An 18,161-nucleotide genomic window follows, 5' to 3' on the forward strand; every position below is an offset into this window, starting at 1 on the left:
ACATTAAAAAACACTTGTATATATACAAAATCTAAAATACACTCACACTTGAGATGCTCACAGCAGACGCTGGTCCGGCGGAAGCTGTGACGTCATGTGGTGGGGGGGGGGGGGACCTTTTGGTCACATGATCAGAGATTTCCCAGAGTGGTACGCAATGTGCATTCCACCTTCCCATTTTTATTCATAGATTGGCTGGAGCACAACGTGCGCTCCTTTGAGGCACGTAATTACGTCATTCTGTCCACCGCACGGACAGATATGGAGAGAATTCTATATAGATAACCATTCATATGAATAATAAAACTAATGATACCGATACCAGTATAAGCATTATAAGAAAGTGCATATATGCAGTGTGCACATAACTATCTATATATACATATATGTATATAGAAAAATTAATTATTAGTAAACTGGAGGACATTGCTGTGATAATTGGGCTACAATTCCTCAGGAACATTTGTCAAAAGCAGATTATAACAGCAAAAGCAGCTCTTTACTGCCCAGAGATCAGGGGTGGCACTATGCCGCTCTTCTGTGTGATTATGTCCGGTTTGTAGGCTGCAGGTCAGGAGGCGGCAAGGAGCTATAGGAGCAGCTAAGTGCTTCAGCCTATGTCAGAGAAAATTGCAAACTTATCAACATGCTCTCTCTCCTAGGAATCAGTAGGAAACCATCTTTCATTGACTCCTATGGGCAGGAGACTTCCATTGACTCCTATGGGCGGTTTGTTAAAAACGTTGCAATTTTCTCTGACTTAAACCTTTGCAATCCAATTTTGGATTCAGGGTTTCCTAGGGTGTCTCTCTCTTTCAGCCATTATACAATGGTGACATCTGCTGGCTAGAGCCAGTAATGCAGTATGCAGAGAAGCCGGCAGTATACAGTAAGAATACCCTGCCTGACATCAGAGCTCCACAGGTTTCAATCAGTATGTAGGAAGACGTCAGACAGTGGATTGGAAAAGGTTAAGGTACCTTGGCACGGGCTGATAAATAACAATTTCTGCCCTCTAGATATGTAGAACTTGGCTCCAGCACTTTGTAGGGCTGGGAAAATTGCAGTGCTCGTCCAAGCGCTATTGCAGTGGCCCAGAGTTAGGGTACCACTATGTCAGTGGTGGCAAACCTATGGCACGCGTGTCAAAGGCGGCACGCAGTGCCCTCCCTGCTGGCACACTCCGCTGTCGGCCGCTCACCACATTATAGGATACCGGATGAGATGCCGCAGCTCCCCTGCTGGTATTCACTGAGCAGTGCTGCTAATCCCGGCGCACACTGTAACGTTATTGTGCAGCTGGGATCCTTCTTCTCCCTCCCCTGACGTCTCCTTCTTGGTTTCGCGAGAGTAGGGGAGGGGGGGGGGGGGGGGAGGCATCCGGCAGCACATCACAGTGTGCACTTGTTTAGGGACATTAGTGTGGGTGAAGGTCAGGGAGTCCCGCACCATACGTGCCTGTGCAAACTACTAGTATTGTAACATTAACCCAGAGCGAGGAGAGAGGTTCTTGGTGGTAGTTTTGATTTACACGTGTACATTGACGTCATAGGACAGCCAAGGGGGATACCTGATGAGTTTTAAAATTAGAGACCAAGTTAAAGCTAGATTCAAGTCCATTTTTCTGATCATTACGGTAAATAAAATGTTGACTGGATTAATTATAGTCAGCAGCGGTTTATAAAATTATACTAGAGATGCCTTATAGGGACTAGTCGATCAATAGGACCTACCTCGACTATGACTTTTCAAAATAGAATGGCCTTAGATATTTTAGCTGAAAGGGGGGTGTCTGAGATAAGATGATAGGGGAGACTTGTTGTACCTACATCCCAGACAACACGCGACCCACAGGTAAAGACACAGTTACCATTAAGAAGCTGACTGCACTAACTAAAAAGAGCTAACCTTTGGGACCAGTACTTTCCATGAATAAGCGGGTGGCAAAGGATCTTGGCTCAGATGGGCATCACTGTTGTATGTGCACTGATTATCTTTTCCGTTCTAGTCTGCTGTGTTATCCCCTGTGTCAGAGAGACCTGTGAAACTGCCGCTGGAAAAGCCGCTCCCACAATGAGTTTGCTGGATGCATCCCCAGAAGGAGTGGACAAGTCTTACACCCCCTTGAAGACCTTAAATCCAACCTTCAATGCGCTCCAGTTATAGGGTCACCCACAGAGGACTGTGAAAATTACCAGGGAGAGTTAGAGAATAGACATTTTAAGGGGGGCTTGTAGTAAACGTGATGATTAGTTATCGTAAAATGTCTATTGATTTGTATAAACTAGATGTATTATGCAGCTGTAGTGATTTAACTCTGTAGAGGGTAATGGCTGCATAATTTCATTATGGTAATTGCTGGACAATGGCATTGTGAAATATAATAATAATAATAATAATAATCTTTATTTGTATAGCGCCAACTTATTCCGCAGCGCTTTCAGGCATGGATAAATGCAAAACAATACAACAATTACAATATAAGGTACATTGGGTTAGACACAAATGGGTTGAGGGTGGTACAGGAGGTGCAGGGGTTGGGGAACATAGGCAATAGGAAATTTTATGTACAGATCATTTATCAGAAGGCAAACAGGGTGGAGCACCATAGGGAGGGGTGGGGGACTAGGTCAGGAGATTTGGTATGCTTCCCTGAAGAGGTGCGTTTTTAAGGCACGTCTGAAATTTCGTGCATCGGGAATTGTCCGGATGCCTTGGGGTAGAGCGTTCCAGAGGATGGGTGCTGCTCTGGTGAAGTCCTGTAGGCGAGCATGAGAGGTTCGTATTACAGGGGTGTTTAGTCTGAGGGTGTTAGCCGATCGGAGTGAGCGGGCTGGGTGGTGTACTGACAGGAGGGAGGTGATGTATGGTGGCGCAGCGCCATGCAGAGCTTTGTGAGTGAGGCAGAGGAGTTTAAATTTAGTTCTGCAGTGGATGGGCAGCCAATGCAGCGACTGGCATAATGCAGAGGCGTCTGAATAACGACTGGATAGAAAAATGAGTCTAGCTGCTGCATTTAGTATGGATTGGAGTGGAGCGAGTCTAGTGTGGGGGAGGCCGATGAGTAGCGAGTTGCAGTAGTCAAGCCGGGAGTGGATGAGCGCAACCACGAGCGTCTTTAGCGTGTCCGTGGTTAGGAACGGACGTATTTTAGCAATATTTCTGAGGTGCATGTGGCATGTTTGGGCCAGAGATTGGATATGGGGGGTAAAGGAGAGGTCAGAGTCCAGTGTGACCCCAAGGCATCGGGCATGCCGTCGGGGGGTTATGATGGTGCCAGACACTGGAATGGAGATGTTGAGGGGAGGTCGGTTAGAAGGTGGAAAGACAAGGAGGTCAGTTTTAGAGAGGTTTAGTTTGAGAAAAAGGGAGGACATAGTGTTAGAGACAGCGGACAGACAGTCGGTGATATTTTGGAGGAATGGTCCAGAGATCTCACGAGAGGAGGTGTATAGTTGGGTGTCGTCAGCATAGAGATGGTATTGGAGGCCGAATCTGTGGATTGTTTGTCCAATTGGGGCAGTATAGATAGAGAAAAGAAGGGGACCAAGGACCGAGCCCTGGGGTACCCCGACAGCGAGAGGAAGTGGAGCAGAGATAGAACCAGCAAAGGAAACACTGAAAGAGCGGTCAGAGAGGTAGGAGGAGAACCAGGAGAGAGCAGTATCCTTTAGACCAATAGAGTGGAGCATAGTGAGAAGGAGATTATGGTCGACAGTGTCAAATGCAGCAGACAGGTCAAGGAGGATTAGTAGAGAGTAATCACCTCTCGACTTTGCAGTCATCAGGTCATTTGTTACTTTTGTAAGGGCAGTTTCGGTCGAGTGTAGAGAGCGGAAACCAGACTGGAGGGGGTCGAGGAGTGAGTTGTCAGAGAGAAAGCGAGTAAGCCGAGAGTAGACCAGGCGTTCCAGTAATTTGGAGATAAAGGGGAGGTTTGAGACGGGTCGGTAGTTAGCAGCATTAGTCGGGTCCAGAGTTGGTTTTTTAAGCAGAGGGGATATAATGGAGTGTTTGAATGAGGAGGGAAAAGTGCCAGAGGTTAGGGAGAGGTTGCAGATTGTGGTAAGGTGAGTAATGAGAGCTGGGGAAAAGGAGCGGAGGAGGTGAGAGGGGAGAGGGTCGCTGGCGCAGGTGGTAGGGCGGGCAGTGGAAAGGAGCCTGGAGACTTCTTCCTCTGTCGTTGGTTCTAGCGTAGATAGTGAGTAGGTGCTGGGTGCAGTGCTGATGGAGCTGGGATCAGGGCTAACCATGCAGCTTTCAGAGATTTCTTTTCGAATGTGGTCGATTTTTTTCTTTGAAATAGGCAGCTAGTTCTCCAGCAGTCAGGTCTGTCGCAGGGGCCTGTTCCTTGGGGCTGAGGAGGGAGTGAAATGTCTCAAAGAGTTGTTTGGGGTTGTGGGATAGTGAGGAGACAAGGGAGGTGAAATAGACTTGTTTGGCATGGTGAAGGGCTAGGTTATACATTTTAAGCATGAATTTGAAGTGGAGGAAGTCTGCTGGCAGCTTTGACTTTCTCCACAGCCGCTCGGCGCACCTAGAGCACCGCCGGATGAAGCGCGTTTGGGACGTGAGCCAGGGTTGCCGTGGTCTGCGTTTGACAGCTCGCGTCACGGGCGGTGCCACTTCATCCAGGGCACGGCTGAGGGTGGTGTGGTAGTATTCGGCTGCCAGGTTAGGGCAGAGGAGGCGAGAGATGGGCGATAGGGAGGACTGAATAGTTTCAGCAAACTGTTTAGTGCGGACAGACTGGAGGTTCCTAGAGGTGCGATAGATAGGAGGGTCAGGAGAGATGCTAGGGTGCCTGATGGAGAAAGAGAGAAGGTTGTGATCCGAGAGTGGAAGTGGGGAGTTAGTAAAGTGAGAAGCAGAGCAGAGACGGAGGAAAACTAAATCGAGAGTGTTACCATCTCTATGAGTGGGGGAGACAGAGATTAGCGATAGGCCAAGGGAGGAGGTAAGTGTTAAGAGCCGGGAGGCAGATGAGGAGCTAGAGTCGTTAGTAGGAATGTTGAAATCACCAAGGATGAGGGTTGGGATTTCACAGGATAGGAAGTGGGGGAGCCAGGCAGCAAAGTGGTCTAGGAACAAGCGGGTAGGACCTGGGGGGCGGTAAATAACTGCGACACGCAGAGGCAGTGGGCGGAAGAGTCGCAGGGTGTGGACTTCGAAGGAGTGAAAGGTAAGCGAGGGAGCTGCGGGAATGACCTGGAAGGTACAGTTTGGGGAGAGGATGATGCCTACTCCTCCACCGCGTCTGTCATCCGATCTGGGGGTGTGGGAGAACTGCAAGCCATCATAGGACAATGCAGCGGGGGAGGTAGAATCGGACTGCTGTATCCAGGTTTCCGTGAGGGCGAGCAAGTTCAAGTGTTTAGTGGTGAAAAAGTCATGGATAGTTGGGAGTTTGTTACACGCAGATTGGGAGTTCCATAGGGCGCATTTGAATGGGGCAGGGGGGGCATTTTGGTAGAGAACAGTACGGGGTGGGCCTGGGTTGGGAGAGATGTCCCCTGCAGCTAGGAGTAGCAGAGTAGCAAGGGTGAGCACGTGGCTAGGGGATTTGTGTGGGTGTCTGAGGTGTTTCTTTGCAGTATTAGGGGGTTGAAGGCGCCTTAGGAAGTTGAACAGTGCATGGGAGCCATACATAGGTGAGGAGAGGAGGGAAGGGCTGATGTGGATGGAGTGTGTTGGGGCTGGGCATTGGTAGAAAGTGTGCATGCTTGAAAAGAGGATAGTGATGGAGACCAATGCAAAGAGGAGAGCATTTTGCTCCAGTCTTTGGGCAGTTGTGCATGTTACCTGTCTCCTGCACTGTCGAACTGCGCTGTATAACTGCATCATTCTACAGCATCAAACACTTGTTGCTGGACACTTAGTGCTGGGGACATCAGGTGAGGCTGCCTCGGGTGAGGCATGGAGGGTAGAACTGACTTTAAAGTTCTGGCTCCAGGACTTCAGCTGGGAGTGGCTTGTTACATATCACTAGTCAACCAGCTGACCCCACCTTTAGATGGCTAATGAACAAGATGGGGGGGGCTTTATTGCCCTCTTACAAAAACAAACTGTGTCCAGCAACACTAAGATGAGACAGGGAGAAAACTATTTGGGGGAGGTGATGAGGAAAATACATAAAGTACAAATAGAGTCAATTCAATTTATATGAAGCAATGGGACATACCATTGCGCACAGAAATATGTGTGTTCTATAAAGTTAGCCTAATATAAAGCTCCTCTGCAGCCTCTAAGAGTTAAAGTCACATTCCTATACTGTATTACTTGTATCCACGTTGGGCGTCTTCCCAGCCCTCCCCCACTCTCAACTTCTGAGACAAAGAAACTACTTTTGCCTGACCACATGTTGAGGAGACAAAGACTGGCTAATACACTGACGTTTCGGGTTTCTGTTCATGGAGGAATAAAGATTTGAAAATTATTTTAAAAATCTACATCTGATGCTGCCTGGTCTACGCTTTATAATCTTGAGGACTATGAGGTCTTGATCCGGACCGAACTGGGCTGTTGCATCCATCTACTCCTCGCTGTATGCATTACAGGATATCAGAATCTGATTTGAATCGATTCTATGTGAGTGCTGCAGTTGATTTATATTGTTTATTGGCTCATACACTGGACTTGAGAGAGAGGTAGGGAAGGGGGTGGGGAGAATTCTATATGTTACTGATGTAATGTGTTATACGCCCATAAAGGGCAGGTATTATGTGTTTCAATAAAACGAGGGTCTGAGCATTGTACGCCCAGATCCAGTTTAGACTTGAGACTTATAGCTTGTGTCTGACTTGGTCGCATGTCATTCTATACAATTAGAAAGCTACAGAATACCCTGAAACCTGCTGGAGAAAATACCATCCAGTACACTTGGATCTGGGGTAAGTGCCAAAACTACCTCAGTTTCTCATTAAAGATTTGTAGTACCCTTCTGGGTCACTATACTTATCAACTGGATAGTTTTAGTGGCAGCAGCAGCGTCGAGCAGAGGAGGGCAGGGTAAATATATGGATCTCGGAGGGGGGGAGTGAGGTTACTACAGGGGCCACTGTGGGATGTCACAATTACTATTGGGCCCGCTGTGGGGTGTCACTATTACTACTGGGGACCACTATGGGGTATCACCATTACCGCTGGGGCCGCTGTGGGATGTCACTATTACTGCTGGGGGCTGCTCTGTGATGTCACTATTCCTACTTGGCTAATGTGGGATGTCACTTTTACTACTGGGGCCACTGTGGGATGTCACTATTACTACTGGGGCCACTGTGGGATGTCACTATTACCACTGGGACCACTGTGCGGTGTCACTATTACTACTAGAGGTCCACTGTGAAATGTCACTATTATGACTGGGTCCACAGTGGGGGGTCACTATTGTCACTGGGGCCGCTCTAGGGAGGATGGTCACTATTGTCACTGGGGCCACTCTGGGGGGGGGGGGTCACTAATACCGCTGGGGCCGCTCTGGGGAGGGGGGGGGGGTCACCCTTACCACTGGGGCCACTCTGTGGGGGGGGTTCACCTTTACCGCTGGGGCCGCTGTGGGGGGGGGGGGGGGGTCACTATCACTGCTGGGATATGTTTACAAGAGGTGAAAATGCTGCAGCATGTCCTCAGCGTAGATTTCTGTGGCAAATTCCGCAGCATTTCCGCATCCAAAAGTAGTCAAAATCTGCACCCTGTCTATTTTTAAACAGCCTTATAAGCCCTGCCGCCTGACATGTTGGCACTTTGCGATAAAAAAGTGGGTTTTGGGTTGCAGTTTGAGCACTCGGTCTCTAAAAGGTTCGCCATCACTGCTCTAGGTGGTGTGTGTCTACCGCAGTTGGATTGTCTGTGTATATGAGAAGCAAGTTAAGGGACATAGCAAGTGAGGAATAAGAGTTTCTCCTTCATGACCGAAGTGTTCTCTCAAGAGTTCTACCATCAGACAACTGAGACTGATGATGACTGTACTACGGGAGAATAGGGACTTACCAAAGTGTTGTACTTAAGACTGTCTTTTGTAAGTTGCTCTTGGAAAATCTAAGTTGGAAATTGTGATTGAAAGAAAACAGTGTGCCTCCGGTTTGAAACTACATCTTTGACTAATTTACTCGACTCAGGTGATTTATCACTGAGAAGAGACACTGGCGTCTCGTGAACAGATATGGAACTTTCAGAACTTAGGATGGTTAAGGGTCGTGTGTTTCAAGGTACTGAGAGGAGACTATAGCGCCATCGTGACCTCACGTTATCTTGCATCCCCCGGCCAAAGCTAAGACCCCGGCTGCTGCACTATCATTGTTGAAGAGAGGCTCAATAGAAAGTCGATGGGCCGATTTTTTTCAGCTAGTGAGCTGCGACAGCACTTGGCTGAGCCCTTCAGTTGGCTCCTTCTAGCGATTAGTGAGGGTCCCAACAGCAGACCCCCAACAAGCAAAACTTTTGACATATGCCCATGACATCTCAAAAGATTTTTTAGGCCGCCTGCAGACGGGCGGGATTTCCGCCGCTGGAAGCTGCCATAGGATTGCGTTAACAAACGCAATCCTAGGCAGACGGCCGCGATTTGGCCGCGCAAAATCTCTCGCAGCAAACAAATCGCAGCATGCTCTATTTCTGCGAGCCCCGTGCAGAAACGTCACTCACCGGCCGCCGGCTCCTCTCTGCGCATACGCCGGCAGCCGGAACAGAAAAGGGCCGGGGCCGCGGGAGAGGTGAGTGCCTGCGCTGCTCTCTGCAGACGTTCGAGTCAGGTCCCGCTGCGAGAATTCTCGCAGCCGGATCCGACACGGCCGTCTGCAGGCGGCCTTAGAAAGAACAGTTACACCACAGGCTAGTTTAAGTTATCTCAAAATACATTTTAGCACTTCTTCACTCTGACGCCGCGGGTTCAGTTTTCCTGCTCATTTATGGCAGCAGAAAAACATAATTCATGGGTCAAATGGATCTCATGGGTCATGGGTCAAATGGCGTGGAGTGATGACATCACCAGTGGCAGACCACGAGAAGTACTCACATACTCACTGACAAGTAGTCGTTTGACTTGCACACTAAGGGTGTCAGGCTACCTAGTACGTGTAGTGCACCATGCAGGCTTACAAGGTGTGAGTGGTTGTTCATCAGTACCTTGCACCTGTGTAATGCCCCTTCATAAAGCAGTCTAGCTGTCTGGGGTTGTGGTGCCTCTACCTGCCCTCTTGTATTAGTACATTGGTAAGTATATGGCTGCTCTCTGTAACAGTTAATGGCGGTTGAATAACTTTGATATCCAGTTCAATATCATCCTGCAACGTTAAACTAAAGGAAGGCAAAATCCGATGCATTAATCTTTTTTCAGCATTTTTCACGTTCGAAATAGGAATCTGGTTTCCTTGTAAAAGGTTTTCCACATATAAAAATCAAAACAACGTCTTCCTTGTGTAAATTATTCGAGGATACCTACATCTGGTATGAGTAGTAAAACATTTCCCACATTGTGAACATGAATATGGCTTCTCTCCTGTGTGACTTCTCTGATGCATCATAAGATCAGATCTCAGGATAAAACATTTCCCACATTCTAAACATGAAAAATCACTTAAGCCCTGTGTGAATTTTCTGGTGTCTAACAAGATCTGATTTCAGAATAAAACATTTCCCACATTCTGAACATGAAAATGACTTCTCTCCTATGTGAATTTTCTGATGTCTAACAAGATCTGATTTTTGGACAAAAGATTTCCCACATTCTGAACATGAATATGGCTTCTCTCCAGTGTGCATTCTCTCATGTATAACAAGTTTTGATTTCTGGGTAAAAAGTTTACCACATTCTAAGCATGAGTGCACCGACTCTCCCGTGTGAAGTCCCTGATGTCTAACAACCTCTGATTTTAGCAAAAAACATTTCCCACATTCTGAACATGAAAACGACTTTTCTCCTGTGTGAATTCGCTGATGTCTACCAAGATCTGATTTTTGGATAAAAGATTTTCCACATTCTGAACATGCATATGGCTTTTCCCCTGTATGAATTCTCTCATGTATAACAAGTTCTGATTTCCGGGTAAAAAGTTTCCCACATTCTAAACATGAGTGCACCGACTCTCCTTTGTGAATTCTCTCATGTGCATAAAAGTACGATCTAGATGCAAAACATTTCCCACAGTGTGAACAAGAATACGGCTTCACCCCTGTGTGGACTCTCGTGTGTGTAAAAAGAGCTGATCTTCTTAAAAACTGTTTTCCACATTCACCACACTGAAACTTTTTACCCTTTTTGTGAGTTGTAGGTGAGGTAACAATCTGTGATTGGTCAGGAGAAGATTCCTCATGATTAGGGGGATTATATGACAGATCTGTACTGACAAGCTGTGGATGTACATGAAGGGTGATGAGGTTTTCTGCTGAAGAGCGCTGCATGATATCTTCATCTTCTACTTTATAATTACACGATAACATGAAGTTTTTTTCCGAGTTCTCAGGGGGATTATCTGTTAGGATTAAGGGGGGAAAAAAAGGATTTCGTGACTTTAAATTTTTTCAAATCACAAAAAGTACAAAAATTTTAGAATTTGTATTAGGCTGGAAACACAGTTTGGGCTTTTCACGTCATTCGAGCAGCAATTTTTGAGACAAACGCAGAATTGGTACCAACAAGGCTTAGAAATAAAAGTGCTTTTTTATATTTTCTATACCGAGACAAAAATTATACACGTGATTCCGGCCTTTGTATGTACTCCGCCTTAAACTGAACAACAAGCGAACCAATTAACGTTCGTCATTCATTCACCGGCAGCGTTTACACTGAATGATTATTGTACAGTTTCGCACAATCCAGCTATAACCTTAATGATAATTGTTCCGTGTAAAAGCCCCCTTAGACACAAACCGTTACCAGCATTTTTTCTGATAAAAAGTGCATCTAATAGTCTGAAAAATATGACAAATATATATTTATTTTTTTGTTTTCTCCACTACATATGTAACGCTCTTCTTACCTTGTGATATTGGAGGCTGGTGGTTCTCCATCATGATGTCCTTGTACAGATCCTTGTGTCCTTCTAAATACTCCCACTCCTCCATGGAGAAATAGACAGTGACATCCTGACACCTTATAGGAACCTGACAACACAATGATACAGTCATTACCCAGACTCCTCTAGTGCCGTTACTGTATAATTACCCAGCATTTCCAGCAGTTTCACCTCTCCAGTCAGCAGCTCAGTGATCTTGTTGGTGAGTTCTAGGATCTTCTGTTCATGTATCGGTAAGTGAGGAGGAGCCTCTGTGATGGGGCTCTGGCTCCTGCTCCATCCTCCTGACTCATGGAGATGGCTGTTGGGAGTCGCACCAGCACCCGATGTTTTCACTATTATGTAATCCTGAGTATGGAGAGAGACATGTAGAGAACTAAACTCTGTATTCCTCCATCAGTAGAATGATAGAGATTGTGATCCCGCTGTATATAAGGCTCTACAAGGGAGACTAGATGGACCATGTGTTCTCCTCCCGACACCAATATTTGAAATTTCTATATGGATGTCAACTTAGTGGCAAATATCAAAGTCTATGTGTTCCTGCTGGTTCCTGGCTGTTGGTTGGTTCCTCCTCATCACAACAAGCCTACTTACCATTCTCATTGCTTCTACAACATTACTATTAGCTCATTGGTTCCCACCATACAGAACTGACCATATTGGTGGCCGATCTTCACATTCTCTGCTGCTCAGTTCTTTAGTTCTCCCTCACTTGGAAAGTCTGGAAGCCGTTATACAGGACACTGGATTGTCCCTGTTACTTCCTATAATATATTTTCTCTTCCCTTAGTCTGACTTGTTACATAATACAATAAAGATGATAGAAATATAGAAAAGAAAAAAAGCAGGGAAGCTCACCTGTTCAAGGAACCCACACTTCACTGCTACCACAGCCACATCCCTCGTGTCAAATTACCTGCACAGTCCCGGCGGTTTGGGCAAAGGCAATCCACAAAAGAGGAACTTGATTTGACTTCTGATGGAAATGTGTTCTGCTTTATTACAAGAGTACCATAAAATCAGGGTACAGAGAACGCGTTTTGAACTCTAAACGGAGTTCTTGCTCACATCATACAAAACTCGTTTCCAGAGCATATGTTTGGTAACCACTGATTGGCAGCGCTGAGGTGGTTAATTCATCAGGTGTTGTTTATAACTAATATGCTTAGTTTGTCTATTTAAGAAATCACATGAATGAGGAACTTTGAGCTAAACAAGAACTCAGTTTAGAGTTCGAAACGCGTTCTCTGTACCCTAATTTTATGGCACTTTTGTAATAAAGCAGAACACATTTTCATCAAAAGTCAAATCAACTTTCTCTTTTATGAAATACAGAAGGTTTACCTCTCCGGTCAGCAGGTAGATGATCTCTAAGGTGAAGCTTAATATCCTCTTGGTCATCTCATTGCTGTCCTTCTCCATCCTCAGTGGGTCATTCATGAGGACCATTTTGGATGAGGACATGAGAGAACTGGAGGAACTGGAGGGTTCTAGTACTGCCGGCCCTTTATGAGAGAAGGAGAGACTCTAAATCATACGGGGACATCATCATGTGTGATATACAGAACCTCACTCACTGAGCATTGAGAGACGCAGGTTCTCAGAGCCGTCACCACATGTATGCGGGTATGTTCACAAGGACGGCAGATGTTTGCTGGAGATATTGACATTCCAGGGCAAATTCTGCTGCAAATCTGCATCCATTATAATCAGTGGGACTCTGCGCTATAATCCATATCATACAGATTTTTTCCACATTCAGATATGTAATCGCCGTGCAGAAAAAAAACATAAAAGTTACGTGTCACTTTTTGTGGATTTCATGCCGGGAATTACGCACTCAGATTAGCATAAATCCACAGTTCGCGGTGTGGAAAAATCCATGTTGAATTCTGCAATCTGAACCCCTTTAAAGAGCCACTCTGGGGATATTTTTCATTCACTATGTAGGTATCCCCCAGTGTATATAAGTGGACTAGTGTTACCTTGGTTAGTTATTCCTTCCTGTCTGAGACTTCCGGCCTCCTTCTCCTCAGATGGTCATGTGATCTCAGTCCTGACCAGCCAAGATCTACTTTGGGTTATGTATTCAGCTTCTAGTCCGTTTCACAGTCTGTGTGATGCTGATACATGGATTCTACCACAAAAACTGACTAGAAGGGGACACTGACACTTCTATCACAGTTACTGATGATGATCACACAGCTGCTGTCACACAGGTATAATAGAGGGGATCACAGCTCATCCTTCTGACTCTATACTTATGGTCTTTGGCTTATTTAGGTGAACATAGATGGTAATGATAATTAAAGGGATTGTCCAGTTTTAAACTATTGAGAGGCATATATTCAGAATAGGCCATCAATAGAAGATCAGCAAGGGCCTAGTGTCCAGGATCCCCACTGATCAGTGCGCTCGTGCCCTGAGCTGATTTTTTTAGTAAACAGATAGCTCCGTTCTCACTGCAGTGGCCAGGGTTGGTATTACAGGCAAAGTCAGCGGCTTTCCAGCGAATGTAAGGGGTCTTTGACTAGGTTGAACTAATATTTCTGTTCATCCTTCTTTCAAGTCCTCTCTCCACCTGCTGAGACTCTCCGCATGCTATGTCTAATCACTCCTAGATCGCTCAGGTGGGGTCCTCTCTTACCTGTAACATGTCTGGATATTGACATATGGTTTGTTGTGTTACAGCTGCCCAGGACTATTATTTCTATATCAGTTTAATAAAAGTTATATTTTAATAGGGACCTTTTTCAGTGATTCCTACAGGCATTTACTTCAATGGGAACTTTGCCTGTAATACCAAGCCTGGCCACTGCAGTGGAGACAGAGCTGTCAGCTTCCTGTAGTGATCAGCTCAGTGCACAAGTGTAAACAGCTCATCAGAAGGACTCCTGTGCAGCGCACCCTGCTGATCTACTAACAATGGCCTATCCTGTATTCTATTGATAGGCAAATGGACAACCCCCTTTTAACTGTCCCCTCAGCAGGCAGAAATGGTACAGCCTTTGTGCCGATGCATCGTTGGATTGATTTGAAAGTAAAAAAACTCAGCATCAAGATGGGTTCTATTCACTGCATTTTGCATTTTTACTGCACAAATACATCCGTGTGTAGCCGGCCTAACAGAAATGGGACCGAAATACGTAAGAAAACCGTGCAACACCCTCCGGCGTCTCTTACCTGCAGTCCGGAGTCACACAGAGAGCTCTGATACTGTAATATAATATAGCTGATATCAGTGTGCTGGATATATGTGTATATATATCATCTGGCTGACAGCAGAGACCAGGACCCGCCACACTGCAATATCTGAAGGATCTGCGATGATGTCACCATCATGTGATCAGTATATAAGGGGCAGAGCTAGTCGTGAGGAAAAAAAGGAGGCACAGGAGATATTAAAAATCAGTTTGCTGGAATTGCTGAATAGTGCTGAAGAAGAAGTTAATATGCGAGGAGGAGAAGTGCAGGATGAAGGACCTGTGATGATGTCACCACCATGTGATCAGTATATAAGGGGTGGAGCTCAGCTGTGAGGAGAAGTGGTGGCTGAAGGACCTGTGATGATGTCATTGCTATGGTAGTATGCTGATGGTCATGTGACACGACTGGGTGAAGCTCCCATGTTATGTATGGAGTAGAACAAATTGGTGACTTTGTGGGTTTGTTGTCTTTAAAGGGGTTGTCCCGCGCCGAAACTGGTTGTTTTTTTTTCAATAGCCCCCCCGTTTGACGCGAGACAAACCCGATGCAGGGGTTAAAAAAAAAAACGGATAGTACTTACCTGAATCCCCGCGCTCCGGTGACTTCTTACTTACCTTGCGAAGATGGCCGCTGGGATCTTCACCCTCGGTGGACCGCAGGTCTTCTGTGCGGTCCATTGCTGATTCCAGCCTCCTGATTGGCTGGAATCGGCACACGTGATGGGGCGGAGCTACGAGGAGCAGCTCTCTGGCACGAGCGGCCCCATTCAGAAGGGAGAAGACCGGACTGCGCAAGCGCGTCTAATCGGGCGATTAGACGCTGAAATTAGACGGCACCATGGAGACGAGGACGCTAGCAATGGAACAGGTAAGTGAATAACTTCTGTATGGCTCATATTTAATGCACGATGTATATTACAAAGTGCATTAATATGGCCATACAGAAGTGTATACCCCAACTTTGTTTCGCGGGACAACCCCTTTAACCCCTTCTAGCCCAGTGACTTAATATTATCCTTAAAGGGGTTGTCCCGCACCGAAACGGTTTTTTTTTTTCAACCCCCCCCCCCCCCCCCCCCCCGTTCGGCGCGAGACAACCCCGATGCAGGGGTTAAAAAAGAACACCGGACAGCGCTTACCTGAATCCCCGCGCTCCGGTGACTTCTTACTTACCCGCTGAAGATGGCCGCCGGCATCTTCTCCCTCCATGGACCGCAGGGCTTCTGTGCGGTCCATTGCCGATTCCAGCCTCCTGATTGGCTGGAATCGGCACGTGACGGGGCGGAGCTACACGGAGCCCCATTGAGAAGATAAGAAGACCCGGACTGCGCAAGCGCGTCTAATTTGGCCATTAGACGGCGAAAATTAGACGGCAACCATGGAGACGAGGACGCCAGCAACGGAACAGGTAAGTGAATAACTTTTGATAACTTCTGTATGGCTCATAATTAATGCACAATGTACATTACAAAGTGCATTAATATGGCCATACAGAAGTGTATAGACCCACTTGCTGCCGCGGGACAACCCCTTTAATGGTCTTGCTGGGATTTGCCCTGATGCTGCCCCCCCCCCCCCCCTTCCCAATGTAGGGAGATCCCAGCAGTCCTGTGTGCACATAGTTACAGCACTTTGTGTTCCCCGTCGCCGCGGGGCGCACTCACACGGCGTGCGGTTGTGGGGATGCGCTGCAGATTTATGGGCCCTAACTCTGTGTATTCCCATTCTCTTGCATTTTCTTCTACATGTGTTCATCCACAGTGAGCGCTGCGGACGTCCTGCTCTTCTTGTTCGTCGTTCATGTTACACAGGCATGTATATCGGTTTAACCAGCGCTCATTCAGTTCCTCTCAGTCACTTATACAGCAAATGGGAAGACTGAACGATTCTTGTTTGAATGAGCCAACGATGTATCTGCTGTATAAACAGGCATGGCAGTTCTGTACAAACTGTTTGGGTAAGAATACAAGGAGAGAACAACAGAAAGGACACCATTGTAGGCATTTACTACAGATCACCTGGACAAGCAGAAGATATGGATGAACTTTCTACATCAGATGGCCAAGCTCTCCCAAAAGCATAACATAGTAACTATGGGAGATTTTACCCATCCAGACATTTGTTGGTAATCTCTCTCAAGTACAAGTAATGGATCCAACAAATTCTTATCCGCTCTTGCTGACAACTTTATCTTCCAAAAGCTAGAAGAGAAAACAAGGCGATCTGCTATCTTGGACCTAATTCTTACCAACAGGGAGGGAATGGCTGAGGCAGTAATGGTGGCTGGGACCTTAGGAGGCAGTGATCATGATATACTTGAATTGTGGATAAAAAGGGGAGGAAGACCTGAGAAAACTCAGACCTCAGGGTTGGATTTCAGAAAAGGCTGATTTTAATGAACTCAGAAAGAGGAGAGGAAGAATCCAATGGCTGGATGTTGTTAAGGACAGAAATGTCCAAGAAGATTGGGAAATATTGCGAAATGAGATTTTAAAGCACAATCATTAACAATCCCTAAAAGAAGGAAGAATGGGAAGCATTTAAAGAGACCAGGATGGATGAACACAGAACTTGCACACATGTTAAAAAGGAAGGAAAATGAGAGCCGTAGGACCAACTCCTCCACCCGGACACAGCTATCAGCGGGCCTCCGGGAGTCCATGATACCCAGCGACAGACTTTGTAATTTCCTGCTGGCGGGAGTCGGGGAAGCAGCGCTACACTCCAGAACGCAGCGGCTGCTCACTCTGCAGCCGGAGCCCCATATATCCCGCCTAACCCCTTCTGTACAAACATATTAACACTCTCAGTGCCTGGTTAGATAAGGGCACAGTGCACCCTGTGTCTATAGAGACATCCATCTTCCCCTGTGATGGTGCCATGTTAAGACAGGGAGCAAGGGAGTTGCAACACCTCACTCTATAAGGGTCTGGCTGAACTATAAAGAGCTTGTTAAACCCTCTGTGTGGACCCCTCCTCCTGTATTATAGGAGAGGTATATGCAGAGACGCGAAAATGAAGTCCGCCAAACTAGCCTACAGACCCCAGGCGCCGCCAGCGCAGTCTAAACTGGCACTTTCGCACTGTATAACCACAACAAACAAGAAGAACCGAGAATAGGGGAATAGCTCTTGTTACCACGCTTTCTATTGTTAAAATCCTCGCTGTGTTATTTCCTCGTAAGAGGACACTGCGAGGAAGAAATTATGCGTAACTAACAATCGCACAGACACCACCGAGACTCCAGCAAACCTGAAATACAGAACTAATTCAGGATGGTTAAAACTAGAGAAAGATACAGCAGATACACCAAAACTTACCAAAAACCAAATAGAAATGGACAAATACATAAAGAAAAAACACCATTCTCCTGCTGCACAAAAGTCCAAAACGACTTACGAAACTCCACCTAATCAAGATATGATCAGATTGGACAAAGAATGCACGTCTGTTAACTCTGACCAGGATGAAGACCAAGAAAAAGAGCCAATTTCTTGCTCTTTCATTAAAAAAATACTGCCTCAATCCCTCTCCCCAGTTATGCAGGAACTCGCTGATATCAAAACGGATGTCAAGCTCATAGGCCGCAGGGTGAAAGAACTAGAAAACTCTCAACAAGAGTTGTTTCAGCACAGTGAAGCGATACAGAACAACTTGAAAACCCAACAAGATCACCTGAATCAAGCCCTCCTTCTAATGGAGGATCAGGAAAATAGAAGTAGGAGGAAAAACATCAGATTTAGAGGTCTTCCTGAATCTATAACAGCTGAAGGCCTTAAGTCGGTGGCCATGCAAATATTCCAAACCCTGCTAGGAGAAGAGAGAGCGAGAAAAAATCGTGATTGAACGTATACACAGAGCTCTCCGCCCCAAGTCTGTCACCTCAGCTTTACCACGAGATGTTATATGTGGACTACTCAGCTATGTGGATACCGCAGCA

At 46.3% G+C, this 18,161-nt stretch overlaps 2 pseudogenes; both read right to left on the reverse strand.

Moving 5' to 3' along the window:
* The window catches only part of LOC136615389 (zinc finger protein 850-like), a 304,670-nt pseudogene that overhangs the window by 237,632 nt on the left and 48,877 nt on the right, over positions 1-18,161 (reverse strand).
* Positions 1-18,161, reverse strand: part of LOC136616051 (zinc finger protein 208-like) — an 85,498-nt pseudogene that overhangs the window by 29,489 nt on the left and 37,848 nt on the right.

This window comes from Eleutherodactylus coqui, chromosome 1, assembly GCF_035609145.1.
Source record: "Eleutherodactylus coqui strain aEleCoq1 chromosome 1, aEleCoq1.hap1, whole genome shotgun sequence".
Classification (NCBI taxonomy): domain Eukaryota; kingdom Metazoa; phylum Chordata; class Amphibia; order Anura; family Eleutherodactylidae; genus Eleutherodactylus; species Eleutherodactylus coqui.